The sequence below is a fragment of the Gallus gallus genome, chromosome 14, assembly GCF_016699485.2.
Source record: "Gallus gallus isolate bGalGal1 chromosome 14, bGalGal1.mat.broiler.GRCg7b, whole genome shotgun sequence".
Taxonomy (NCBI): Eukaryota; Metazoa; Chordata; class Aves; order Galliformes; family Phasianidae; genus Gallus; species Gallus gallus.
Window position 1 is genome coordinate 10,485,398 of NC_052545.1, and position 15,041 is coordinate 10,500,438.

The following is a 15,041-nucleotide window of genomic DNA, read 5'->3' on the forward strand; positions in this document are numbered from 1 at the left end:
GCGTGCAGTGTACTCTTCCCAGCTGTCCAGTGCATTAGGCTTTCAGGAGGATCAGACTCAAGGAAACTGATGTGCCACTGCAGGACAACTCTCTGCATGAGATTTATGTGCAGAAACCTACATATAGCAATTCTTGTTTTACCGAAGTAACCAAATGAAACCATGAACTGCTTAACATGAGAAAACTGACATCTATAACTTATTTTTAAATAATATCTGTGAATTTTAAGTGAATTTGATATTTGTGGAAAGTAATTTGACTCCTAGGGCAGAGCCAGAACAGGACAAATGGGAGCACCACGAATGTCCTCCACACACACAGTTCACCAAAATAACTCCATTTTGGTCAGAATAATCAAACTTCACTTCAACAAATCCTTCACAACTTAACTGAAATTTCCCAGTGCAATACTGAATTCTATGGCATGTCAAACTGGGGCTAAATCAGATCCAACAACACACTGCTGCTGATACACACTTCCAAAAGAGGAAGAATTTAACAAACCAGAGTTTCAATTGATATAAATCATGACAGTTCTACTGACGCTTGTGTAGTTGCATTGATTCACAGCCACTGAAGACTTGGACTCTGGTCTCACAAATAAGAAATTTCATTTGCTAATGTAAAGATACATTAATGGTTTATCACATAAATCCATTCAACAAAATACTTGAATCCATACTGTTTTTTTTTGTTTTTGTTTTTTTTTTTTTAAGGACGGGTGGCTTTAACAGGTAGAAGTAGGGGTTTTTGTCCCTCCATACCCTCAACTCTTGTATTTAAAAATTTCTTTTCTGCAATACCTCGAAGTATGCTGCTCATCCAAGGACCAAACTTTTAAGAACCCAATAACATACACACTCCTGTCACACAGCAGTCCAGCAAACGCACTGTTGCCTTTTAAAACACTCTTTTTTAGTGTCCTTCTCCTGATGCAAGACCAGAAATTGTACAACCACTCTTATGACTGTAGACGACAAATTTAAAATACCCTTAATTGGAAGCTGAAAAAACTAAGCATGCTGCACAATGGCTGTGGCACAAGACTTATGGTTGTTTACTGTAACACTAAGACAGTCCCATTAAGAAGAATGATGGGAAACTGCATCCTGGCATTATTCTTAGCAAAAGACTTGACAAATATGTTTTGTAAATGAAGGAGCTACAACAGAGAAAACATATAATACATTTTCCCCCCCTTTTTTTCTTCCCAGTGAAATGGTTGCATGTTTAATGCTTTATACATTATTCAAGGCTCCATTTTCCAGGTTTCATCAATACCGTAGTCCACAGCAGCTAGAAGCTTGTAACAACTGACAAATGTAGACAAAACATGCTGCTTAACCCAAGAACAGTGGGTCAGAGAACAAACAGGAAAATTTATAGTCTTCACTATATTACTGTTGGAATGGAGAAGTAAATGAATATCATATGTTACAGCTTATCACTTACAGTATGAGTGTATCATGAACAGCCCAGCATGTCCTACTTAAATAATACTGATGGATAACATGAAGGCAGCTTTTGTAGACAAGACAAAACCTCAGCAATGAACATGTTGTTTATATTTACATAGGGCGAGAGAAAGAGACAAAAGAATAGCAACAGTCACATCAGGGGCTCACACAATCCTCTTCTGCATATCCATAATGAATCTAGACTGTGCTTACCACGGAAGCTATTGCAAAGAAATAAAAAAGTCTTCCTGGGATAAAAAGTGGATTCCACAATATATTCTTAGATGAGACATTACATTATTTCCCTGCTGTACTTGTAAGCAGCTCTACAGAGGACAAAGGAGGGAAAAAAAAGGTGGGGGGAAGAGGGGGCAGTGAGGGAGGAATAGAAACCAGAGTTTTACTGCCTCTGCTTGCTTCAGAACTGCATAGAGATTAGCAATAATTTTTATATTCAGTACAGTACCTCTGAAGGTGACTCAGGAACTTGCGTAAACTGGAGCTGTAGTAGAGTGTAAGTCAACCCCAAACCTCTGGAGCTGTTGCTCTGTTGCTTCGGTATGTTGTACAGCCATACAGTCGCACCTATGCAAACTATGCCAACATGCGACTCTTAATTGCAGTGGTGCGACATGAACATCTTCAGGTCAGATTGCCTGAGGATCTTATCCCACACTGTCATAACACCATTTCAGACTTTATGCCATCGTTCTGTGAGTGGCAGTTGGTGGGAAAAGACAATGAGTTCTTAAAAATTGAGTTCAGAGCCATTTTACATTCACTCTGCCACTGTACCACAAAAAACCTAAGCAGTGTAGAAGCAAATCCCACATAAAGAAAGTGACTAAACAGTAGGAGGGTTTCTGTTAAATTATTAAGCTTTTTTACTACTAAGGGGGAAAACAGAAAACAATAAAAAAAAGCAACGCAACACAACCAGCTCTAACAAAACAAAAAACAACAGAAACAACGTTCCCCTAAATAATAAAACACAGTTAGGATAAAAGTTCATATTTATCATCTCTGTTAATTTAAGTAAGTCACTAATGGTAACTACAAGAATTAATTTGGTCTGGCCTATTCAAGAATTTTTTTTTTTTTTTTTCCCAAGGAGTAAGAAGATATTCCCATCCCAACACGAATTAAAGAATGTTTGCCTACTCACAAAAGTGTATCATTTTAATTAAGATTTTACAACCATCACTTATTATTTAAATCTGACCTATATCTCAGGAAGGGAATCTAAACTAACAAGAACCAAGTGCCTCACACAAATCAACGTGATTTTAATGAAGCAGCTCAATATCCCATCTGTATTTACTGTAGTACAATCTTGTGATGTACAGCAAGACTCTAAGGAAAGTCATTCCAAAAAGAAATGCTCATACTGAACAGAAAGAAAAAATCTTGGTGATCCAAAACTCTTATTGGTCAAGATAACCATACTAAACACAGCAGCTGCAAGAAGCTTATTTATAGGCATTAGGAATGGGTAAATTAAAAAGAATGTAGAATATAGGTAAGTCAGTTATCAAAGATGTCACAGAAATCTATTATAGCAATGCTAATACAAAAGCAGAAAGAAAAGGTCTTGCACATTATTTTACAAAATATCACATGGCAAAATTCCTATGCATAAAAAGTATCAGTTCACTTAATGCATACTGCTCCATACAGCTGGTAGATTTATTGTTGGTATAAATGAAGGAGGCGAATACTTATGGAAAATACTGCTAATAATAATAATAAAAAAAACCTGACTCTAAAACAATTCTTGGACTTTCTTTACCTACTAAACAGTTTTCGTTTCCCACTGCCTCTTCTCAGCGCTCACTGTTATCCAAGAATCCCAGAGATCTGCAGTTCCTTAAGGTTACTGGCTGCTTATACAGACCATAGTAATACTAAGAAGCCCCTGTGGGATGCAGTCTATTTGGCATAATAGTAGCAATATCATACACCCATTTTCCTCTCAAGACATGAAATGAATTAGCAACGTTGGCCAATATAGCTCTAAATGATTACATGATGAAACTAAGGCTATTAGATGACCAACATGGAAAGCTACTATGTAAAAACATTTCTTTGCCTACTAGGTTCTCCACGTAAGCATGCTTAGAAGACAAGCTGTAGGTCACTAGCAGATATTTAGAGAATAACTTCAAAGTAGATTAAATACAATGCCTTTCTCACAGTTGTCTATTTCCACTGTTCCCACACATACAGCATATTCCTTTCTTCAAGAACTTCACCAGGAGGGACTGTAAGGGTGTGCTTGTAGGTTGTAAGGTAACCTTGAACAAGAACAGCAGACTATACAGTCCTGTATTCCTGGCAGGCACTGGATTGGAGAAGGTTCCAATGTTAGGACTGAATCTACAAAACATGGTGCTGGAAAGACATATACTATAATATCAAACATCTGCTTCCTCAGATAGGGGAGAGGGTAATAAAGCTACCACTAAAAACTAACACTTCCAGCCCAAACAGCCAGCTGCTGATGTCAAAGAAGATTTAGAAAAACAAACATGAGAGACAATATCTGTCTATGTAGGACTTTGATATGATCTAGAAAATCTTATTTCTATTACAATGTACTTTCTGTTTAAAGCCCAAAAATCTCTGGGTTTTGTTGTCTACACACAGCTGAGCATTACTAAACAAAGCTCTCTAAAATATACTTGATAGGAAAAAATAAGCCTTATTGATGGCAGACAAGGAGCAAAAATTGCCAAACCTGACACAGCTGGGCTGAACTATAACACAGCAAAAGCTGGACAATATTACATGAAAATTCTAATCATACATTGCTTTATTTCTCTGGGAGAACTCACTGTATTCTTCCATGCACTGTCACAATCTCCAGTAAGTGATCTCACCACCACTGCTGAGAAACCTACAGGACAGTCACTCAACCCAAAAACCTATTTCTCAAAAGATGGCAGATTTGTCTGTACACCATAGATGTACTTGAGATACCTGCACATGGTCCCTTAAGTGGCATTTGTTTGCCTTCATCTCCTGGCACCTTAGACTACAGTGTATGTTTTTAGACTAGCTATGAGAAAGCTCTAACAAACTCACATTCCAGAAGGTCATCAGATGAAAACACTGGAAAATTACTGCTAATGAAGAGATTGATAACACCTGCAGCAGGGCAGGTGGTGACACTGCACAGGTCCTGCTGCAGGGGCCATCAGTAGTCAAGGCTCTTTTTTGATCTCTAATCTTTGCCACCCTTCAGCAGATCACATAGAACACTGAGTACAAATACAGATCTCCAAGAACAAAGGGCCTGAATTACCTCTAGCAAAACAATCAAGTGCTAAACCTTCCATCCATTCTGGACTTCCCCTGCCCTAATACATGGTCATTTCCTCTGTCTGTCTGCTAGCAGCATCACTATAAGAGTTTGTCTCTCTAGTATTTGTATCCACCTTCAGTCAGAGGCAGCCATCAGATTTCTTCCAGCTTCTTTACAGGAATAAGCATGCTCTAGTCCCTCAACTTCAATACGCCATCCATGCAACGTAGGCTCCCAGCCATCCCAAAACCCCGCTCAGGAGCAGGTCAGCTTCTCAGTTATCTCTCCAGATCTCTGGGGCTCAAAACCAGAGCCATGCTGGTTGGTAACTGGATCAGCACTGCACAGAGGATTGCAACAACCATACTGCACCTGTTGGCTGCACTCCAGACACTGCAGATATCTGTGGTTTGTGTGATTTGTGTTGTATGCCCTCCCCTAAGCCTTCACAGAACTGTTTTCATCCAGCCAGCTCCCAGCCTGCACTTGGGTTTATTTTGCCCAAAGGTGTAGAGAGGAACACAAATGTCAGTCTCCTAATGGCACTATTAAGACCTTACAGCTCTACATGCATATATTTTTATCAGTTATTAGACACTGGTAATTTTCTTTCCCGGGATCTGCAGACATTTCTCAGTGTATCTCATTTATTAGCAAGTTCCATCTAACTCTAGAACTAGTAAGCTTTACAGTGACTCAAGTCCATTCCCTTCTGTTTTTCACAATGTTCAGATACTCCCCTCTAGCTTCTGCAATTTCATTTGCCTCTTGCTCTGAAATATTTACTGAGAAACAACCTTGAATTTGACTTGTCACAGTTTTGACAAATTATGTCATCTTTCAATTCCTTCACCCTACAGTTTTAGCAGTTTTGGTTTAACGTTTGCATTCACTCAGAACTTCAAAGTGCAAAACAAAACCCAAATGAAGTATGAAGTATTTCAATATTTTTTAAATACACGAATATTCTTTGTAGAACATAATAGGGTAGAGGAGAGAAAATTGCTAATGACAAAAGTAACAGTGCTAAACGTAAAGTAATATTAAAGGGTATCAGTTTGCATTATACACTTATTTCTGGCAATTAATGTCATCACCAACTGGAAAACATAATTAGTATACAGGTTCAATGCATATGTAACTAAAGAAATTCTGAAGATCTGAAATATCAGAAACACACCTAACCTAACACAATGAAAGCACCAGGAGGCCAAAAGCAGTGCAGTTCAGATTCCTTACTGAAACTTCTTTCTGAAAGGAAGTTACCTGATTAGGATTGAAAGTTTGTTCTATGTGGTATTTGTGTTAGGTAAAAGGCATTTCTTTGTCCACAGGATATTCAAACCAGAGACAGCAAAATCTTTTCACAGTATCACACCTAACTGAATAGAAGGAAATCTCAATTTATTTCAAGTATCACTATCTGAATAATGGGAAAAAAAACACCCTACAAAACCCCACTCAATATATACTTGGCAGCCAAGGACAAAACTGCAGCCAGGCTCCTGTGGAACTATAACCTTTCATTTGCTACCATTTAGGAAGGGCTAATGTCAGACAATGAATGTAGATGGAAAAAAAAAAAGTCCTTAAAAAGAAACTGCTGCTGGCTGAAAAAAATAGCCAGGCTCAGGAAGTCAGAGATGTAGAGATATTTAAGAAAACACCTTGCCTTATTTGCTATATTGCCCTGATGTTTTAAAGTAACAATATTCCACTTTCTTTTTTTTTTTTTCCTTACTCATGTATTTCCTATGATGTAAGTTTGAGCAGGTTCAGAAATAAGAAGTAAAACCAGAAAAATAACCTGGAAGTTATGAGACAGTATTTTTTGCTTCACTTCTTTATTGCACATAAGTGTGGCTTTATGGTTGTTTATAAACAGATGTGAATCTGTCCCTATCATCACACTTCACTCTGCAAGGGAAACTAACAGAACCCTTGTAACAAGACCAGCAGTGACAATGTTTTCTTAGTCTACTTTGTCCAAACTGAGTAAGTTAAAGGCATGCTGTGAATAAAACTAAAAACATACACTTTTGCTTCACAGAGCACTCTAGTATATTAACAGCTGGGATCCCTTTTCATTTTTTCCTCCATATATATTTTAACAAAGGCACAGGCACTGTTTTAAAAACCAACAAGAATGTCCTTTCCCAACTGTTATAAGTGAAAACCCATCAGAATGCAAGTTTTGCCTCTGTTTCGTCTAACTCTCAAATGCAAAAAATTTGTCACAATCCTTAATGCTTTCACAGTCTGTAAAAAATGCTCCCATTGACCTTCAGCTTGTTTCCTCATTTACCTATTTTTTATTTCTAAAATTTTAATCTCTATGTACCTGTAACTGTGTTGCAATGAGATACCATACATTCTTAATTTTAGCCAATTACCTAAAGCAGAGCTGTACTGCTTTTCCTGAATGGCACATACTCTCACAGACGATGACCAAAACCAAGCGTGTTGAGCAGCATTTTGTTAATCTTCAGGTTAAAAAAGATAACTAAGAAGCATACAAAATGATTTGTTTTTTCAAAAAGAGACATTCTTATGTGTCTTCAAATCAGATGAAATTGATAGGAATGTAAAACTACAGCCTAAATTTAGTGAGTCGAATTATACTGCATGTATGTCTTTGAACAGTGCCGTTTGGATGGGTGCAATATTAACATACTGGAGTCGTGAGTCTTTGTTTTCTCCATTACAAACTTTGGGCTGGATGCTGTATTTAGTCCCTGTACAGAGCTCCAATGAAAGTCAATAGCAGATCTGTCTTGGATCAATCGCATTATAAAGCCATCTATAAAAAAAAGTTTGCAGGTTGAGAATTAGTCATTATCCTATTGGTCATGAAACTGGTAGTTTGAACCTGAAACTAATTTTTCTGGAACCTAATTATACCTTTCAAGGAGCTCCAGATGACATGCTTTGCAGCAGTTAAATTTATCATACCTTGTTCTGTGCACATTACAGACAACACTGTTTTATACAGATTGTTTGGCAAGCAGACAGTAAACAGGTGAGGTAATTTAACAGCTTGACCCTGCCTCACTTTTCTGGTTTTTAAAGAAGCATCCTTCAATTTTGAATACTCCGTTACATGTGTGCATATCAACAGGAATGGTTTACCAAATACTAAGAGACTCCATTAAAAACAAAGTTTATTTAAGGTAATTTTATTTAGAAATTTCCATTTTTTTTTTTTTTAATTTAGAAAGGAGCTACTTGTGGGGGATAGCACTGAATACATGTGGAATATATATAATAATTATATAATAAATAATAATTATATAATATATGATAATATATATTATATATATTGTGTATACATATTATATATATACATTATATATATTATATACATATATAGATACACACAATATATAATTTAAAATAATGCTATCCCTTAGCTTTGGTTAGTTTCCCTATTCCCTAAGTGAAATACTCATTTTCTGAATTAATCTTGTTGGAAGAGAAGGGGCAGAACAGAAGGACTATTAGTCTGAGAGCTCCACTGAAGGGTATATGAAGGAACAAGCTGATTAATATTTTACTAGAAAAAAATAGTGAATGAAAATTGAATTTGAGACAAAAAGTAATCACAAGATAAACTCCTTATATCAAAAGTTAAAATTCTCCACTTGCTTTTGACAGCTGCTGTTTTTATTATTAAAGGTTTTGCTGAGAGTCTGCATTTTGATGTTAACATATGAAAATACGTTGACTGGCACAGAAAAACAAACTCATAAATTTCAACTTTAAGTATCTGCTTTAATATATTATTGTACTTTATTGGCAATATTCCACCAGCAAATGTCTTTTTATTATTGTATCCCCTCTTTGCAATAAAGAGGAATGCTGTTGACTGGCTTCCACTTTGGGAAATATGAAATCATTGTTTCTTGCTAGCTGTGGGCAAGAAGTAGTTTTCAAGCCACACTGAAGTTACAAAACTGTGCTCAGAAAAAATATATATAGCAAGAGATATGCTAGTACTTTTCATAAATTTTCAACACATGGATACAGCAAGATAATTTCCAAGCATAAACAGACCCAGCAGAGGAAATATATTATCTTAAATTCCACTGTGCGACAAAGGATGGGATGTTTAATAGTGTAAAACAAGCAGACTTCAGTCTAGTATGGTACGAAATTTGCAAGAGAAACTTTACTATTTTACATAAGTAGTCTAACAACTTTGGTTGAATTCTGTACCCCTAACTGAGGCAAATCTCCCATCAGCTTCAGAGAACTCTTTGCCTGACTACAGATGTACTGTTGAATTCATTTGAAACTTTAGGATGTCTGAGTAGCTGGAAAACAAGTAAAAAGGAGACTTAAGGCATTTATCCTAGACTCTACAAATAGGATAAAAAAAGGAAAACTGTGGTGAAAACTTTATGAGAAAAGACCACAACAAACCATAGATACTGCACCAAATGCCTGTATGATTAATGAATACAGCTGTTAACCATACTGCATCCAAGGATCCACAATAAAACTTACTGACTCACTAACGTATAGAAAGTTGGTTACAGGAGGCATTGTCCTACTGTAAACAGCAATTGATGGTTTCAATCGAGTTCCCAGTGGATACAGGTCAATTGCAGTAAGTGCAATGAAGTGTGATTGTTGAGGGCTGTCTTAGGCACAGTGATCATTAAATGATAGCTTTGGTGAATTAAGAATGGCAGTTAGCTGAACCGCTACCTTGGATTTCCACAGGGTGGCCTTTGACCAATTTAGAGGCCTGGCTAATAGAGTGCCCTGGGAAGTGGTTCAGAAGGGGCGTGCACTCCAGGAAGGCTGGGCCTTCTTCAGGAACAAAAGCCTAAAGGCTCGATGTGCAGAAAGCCAAGTTGTCCAGAAAGGAGGTCAGCCTGGCTGACCAAAGAGCATTTTCAGGAACTTGTAAAGAGAAAAAGAGTTTATGATCTCTGATTAGTCAGCTCAGGAAGACTGTAACAATATTATCAAGCAGAATAGGAAGAAAGTTTTAAGGACCAAAGCCCAACTGGAAATCAATTTGGCCAGTGCAGTAAAAGGCAATAATAAATGCTTTTATAAATATGTTAACAAGCAAAGGAAGAATTAAAGAGAATCTCCATTCTGTTATGGATGTGAAGGGAAATGTGGTGACAAAAGATGAGAATCAGGCTGAGGTACTAAATGCTTTTTTTGCCTTAGCTTTTATTAGTAAGGTCAATATTTTCCAGGTACCCATCCTCCTGGGTTGGAAAATTGTGACTGGGAGTGAGATGAAGCCTATAATCCAATGGAAAACTGTAAGTGAACTGTTACGCTATTTGAACGTTTGTAAATCTATGGTGCTGGATGGGATACATCCAAAGGATGGAAGGAGTTGGTGGAAGGGCTTGTCAAGCTGCTTTTCAGCAAGGCTAAATGCTGCATGCTACACTTGGGTCACAACAACACCCTGCAGTGGTGTGGGCTTGGGGGAGAGTGGCTGAAAATTTGCCCATCAGAAAAGAACCAGGGAGTGCTGGTTAACAGCTGGCTGAACAGTCAGCAGTATGCCCAGGTAGCCAAGGAAGCCAATAGCATCCTGGCCTTCATCAGACCAGGGGAGTGACCGTCCGTCTGTATTCAACTCCTTCTGTTAGTGACTGAATATTCTTACTGACTTATTAAGGAGTATGCCTTTGGCCCATGTTGACACTATACTCTATCCCTTATCAAGAAATAAAAAGGCATTTGTTATTTGCCTAGAAAAATGCTATTCTTCTATTTGCATTCAGCATGAACATTAGCATTTTTGCTCAGAACCATCAAAAATGCTAGTTTAGCCTGAAATAAAATACTAATTATAGTACTACAACTACCATGTAAATAGGAAAAAAAAACAAAAACAAAACCTTGCATACTTGCATAGTTTGGCTCCCTAAAACCATAAGCAATCGACTATTGACCAAAATCAATTCTGAACTATTGCTTCAGTGGGAACATACTGTAATGAACCATAAGAAAATTTACATCTCCACCAAATACTAGCATAAAAATCTGAATCCACTTAGAAATGCACCACTGTTTCTGTTTCCATCTTCAGTAGATAATTTTAGTTTTTCAGTTGTAGGACTGGGTCTACAGTCCTACAGATTTAAAGGTAAATGATCGATAACACGAGGTCAATTTGAAAGAGATCTGCATTGAGGCCCAGACCAAATGATGTGGCTAAACTCAAAACAAGTTTTTGTATTTGCTTTTTGGGGAAGAGTTTTTTTTATTTCTAAATCTAGAATTTTTTTTTTTTTTTTAAATCAAGTTTGCCCTTACTTTTGAACCATTCTTCCTTCCTCAGTGAAATTCACATTAGCTAATCACATATCTCATAGATATATACATTCCTGCTTCCCAGACTTTTCCAGTTACTTCCATTTCTCTCTCACCAGTTTTTCAAAGTCACCATACTTACTTACATGACTTGAAATCTTGCTATAGCTATCATGCAGGCCCTTCCCATTCGTGTGCTTGCACCAGAATTTTTCTGCCATTGTCACTGTTATTGCAAAATAACATGCTATGATTTTTTTCACAGCTACAAACCCAATGCTTTGAAAAGCAATTAAGAGCAAAAGTAGAAATCCAACATGAGAAGCCAAAGTGCCATTCACAGATGTAATGCCAATACACTCAATCTCAACCTCTCAGCCTGTCTTAAGTCTAAGCAATTTTGAAAATGAAATTCATAAAAAAAAACAGTGCAGTTGTGCAAAGAAACTCACTTATATTCTCTAGACTAAGTCCTGATTCTAGGAATCTTTTTTCAGAAAATTTAAAAAGAGAAGAAAAGATGTCAATTTAAGACATTAACTAGAGCTTAATTAGTTTCTTTATAAACCACTTGAACCACAAACATTTTAAGCTTATCACACAGTACTTTTCAAAATTCTGTTTTCCCAGATTCAGTCCTGATGACTTCAGGTCAATTATGTTTGCTCCTCGTCATTCTTTTTCACAATATTTCCAACACTTACCAAACAGTCACTATAATATATTTGAGAACCATGAACATGTCTGCTTTACTTGCTTTGCTGAAGAGATGCCTGGAAGGCCTTCTTCACACACACAGTCATGACTCTAAGGCTGCCAGCCAAGCTAAATACATCCAATGATCCAATACAGATATGCACAGAAAGAACACTTAACCCTAGGATACAGTAAGATTCACTTTATAGGGAGCCGATAACACACTTCCTACCAGTTACTGATGAAGGTGGTGAAAGATGCTGCCAGCCAACAGCAGGGACCGTTGAAATTCACTAACAAGGTGAGCTCTATCTGCGTTCTTTAGAAATGAACATCCTATATCCACTCTTCTAATAAAAGATGACCATTAAATAGATAAGCTCCAGACTCACAAACTATACAGTTTCCTTCCAGTGAACACTAGGAAAAAAAGAAGCTACTTACCAAATCACAAATAGACTTCTTCCGAAGGTGCTTATACAGAGATGTACATCACCAGCACACAGGTTGTTTTCTTCTGAGCTTAGACCTTCTCTAGTAGTGCCTGTGGTGGTTCAGGCTGCAGTTGTCCATGCTTTGCACCGAGGCAATGAAGAGTTTTAGTCTTTCCACGTCCTCTCAACTGTGAAGTGTGAGATGTGCCAGATGTAAAGAACAGGTCATATGGTACATCTTTTAAGTGCTTTATTTAATTTTCTTCCCCCCAGTTTGCAGATATTTCATATCCATGTTTCAGCGCGTGCATCTCAAAAGCAGGGTTTGGTCCAATGTGAAGGTAGATACAAGAATCCTGAGCAAATAGCTCTTGAAGCTTAAATTTAATTTGATGTGTGCAGAATCTACTTAGGGGCTCCAAGTTGGTCTTGTGAACATATGAATAGTCTGAAAACAATATCCAGAATCCACATCTTGAATGGATATGTATTTCAGGAACCACTTATGCTCTGTAGAGCATAGTCTAGTAATTGCAGGAAATCCATGCTGGCTACTCCATCATGCCCTTCGGAGATCCATTTGGAAATGTGGCCCTGTTTAACAATCAGATGTTATCCATTCATTCATTACAGCTGGGCAGTGTGGTCAAGCAAGCTTCTCTGGCTTCTGCTTTTACTGGCACTGACATGAGAATCCTCCAGGCAGCGCTCTTCTCTTCACACATGAAGCAAAATACCCTGTACATCTTGGCAGAATTTGGTATTTTCTGTACGTGAGGGCTGAATGGACAGGGGCCAGTCTATCTGGAAAAAAAAAAAAGATCATAAAGTTTGCTTAAGTCTGTCAGTCAAACACAAAGAGCTTCACCTTGAACTGATAAGATTCACAGGAATTAAGATCAGATAAACCTACTTCCCTTTTATGCCCGTTACAAAGGTGGAAGACAAAGTCACACTGCAGCAAGGTCATATAAATAAACAAAATAATGAACAAATCTTCATTTGATTTACAAAAAGCCACATCTGCAGGTGGACAGCTGTTCAAAATGCAAACTCAGCTTGTCAACTTTTACTTTCATTGAGATTATTTTCAAAAGAAGGCTTGAAACGAGAAGTAAAAAACTAAAACCCGAACAAAATCTAAACTATTTACTTCCTTATCTATCCCATTCCACTGACTAAAAGATAAATGGCATTTTTAATGCAACTTTGGGTATGGCTGGATTCTGTATTTGTCTTTATTCTCTCCAGTATTTTTTTTTTTTAACAGACAGATGAATGGGATGACTTTACTTGATTCATTGGCACTGTTAGAGCGCTGACTTCTTTAACTGCAATCATAAATGGTTTCAAGATATGAAACAAGTGTTCCAGCATGGACCATTGAGCAGAATGGAGAACAATGCCTTTCCTACTGTCACCACACAAGATATATTTAATGATTGCTACCGTACATTCTGATCAAAAGCAGTTTTAGTCATTTACTACATGGAATTCCATCTTGTTTATATACTCTGAAAAAGCTGCACAGACAACAGTAGCTGCTTTTGGGGATTCAGAAATTTGAAACTGATCAGAGAAGCATCTTTTATAGACCAAATCCTCCTATCTCCTTTTATTTTCTTTTGTTCTTATCATACATTTATAAAAATCTCTTGAAATACAATACTTCAGCACTAGAAAATGCTAATTATTGGCTAGAAAAAAAAGCATTCAATCTGTAACAATTTAAGTTTACTGCAGCTATAAAAATATTACACCACCACTCCACTTGCAGCTGTTCATGAAAACCACAACACAGTACCTACTGTCATCTTCCACACCTTGAAACATTTTTCAGCAGACAACATTTAGAGATGTTTCAGAAAGAATAACTTCTGTTTATCAGAATATTTCAAAATTTTATTTTTACCTGTTTGCAGATGAAAGCTAACACTTTGAAAATTCCTGGAATGTTTTTATTGATTTTGATTTAGCTGAACAGTTGTATTGGCTTCAATAACGTATTTTAGAGAAAATAATCAATTTCAATTATGTTAAATGGAATGTTTTGATATTGTGTTAAATAGTTGATTTTTGAAGAAAAAGGTGAGATGACATCACGATATTTTCCTTGAGTAATTTATTGGATGTTTTCTCTTTCCTAATATCTGTATTGGGCTAATATAGCTGATCAAAGAAACAAAAACAAATTTAAAACAGGAGTAAAGGAGACTTTAAATATAACATATTTTCATTAAGAGGTATGATTCTAACTTCTCATTTACAGAAAACAGAAGTTCTTCCAATATTTAATCACTAAAAATTCTTCTGTGCTAGAGGTCTCTCTGCTAAACAGTTTCTGGTGTAAGTATCTGTTTTAGGAAGTTATATAATAGAAGGGCACCCATGGCACTACTTGTCAGTCCTGTGAAGCACACTACCTTTTTGACAAAGTTTGAGAAGATAACCTGTGATCATTTTATTTCAGCAAGAAATTCACTGGGTTATTGAATGCTGACCCACAGGGAGCAGTGTGGAATAGACATTCCACCATGACCAAGAACAGCTGACCTATGGGCACTCACAGTGCAGACCATCTGCTGGCACCCTGTTGCTAAAGCTTGACAAGTTGCTCGCTTCTTGTTCAGGCTCAGAGCACAAGTGAACACACTGCAGAGCCTCTCCCTCTGATCTGCATGCTCCTCACCTACACCAGGCAGCAAGAAGTATAAGACAGAATCAAGTGTATGTAAACTACTAGCCAGCTTAGATTGCAAAGCATAAAGACAACTCTAATCAGCCCTGCCACTGCTCCACAGATGATGCCCCTCTATACCTGTATAGAGCTATTAAAAGTAGTTCTACAAAACTGCTCA

At 37.1% G+C, this 15,041-nt stretch overlaps 1 protein-coding gene across 5 annotated transcripts in view; it reads right to left on the bottom strand.

Moving 5' to 3' along the window:
• The window catches only part of METTL22 (methyltransferase like 22), a 660,197-nt gene that overhangs the window by 364,878 nt on the left and 280,278 nt on the right, over positions 1-15,041 (bottom strand). For all 5 annotated transcript variants that reach the window (XM_046900661.1, XM_046900663.1, XM_046900659.1 and 2 more), the window contains one exon: positions 12,194-12,987. The gene's annotated coding sequence lies outside the window, so the exon portion shown is untranslated. The remainder of the gene's footprint in view (positions 1-12,193; positions 12,988-15,041) is intronic.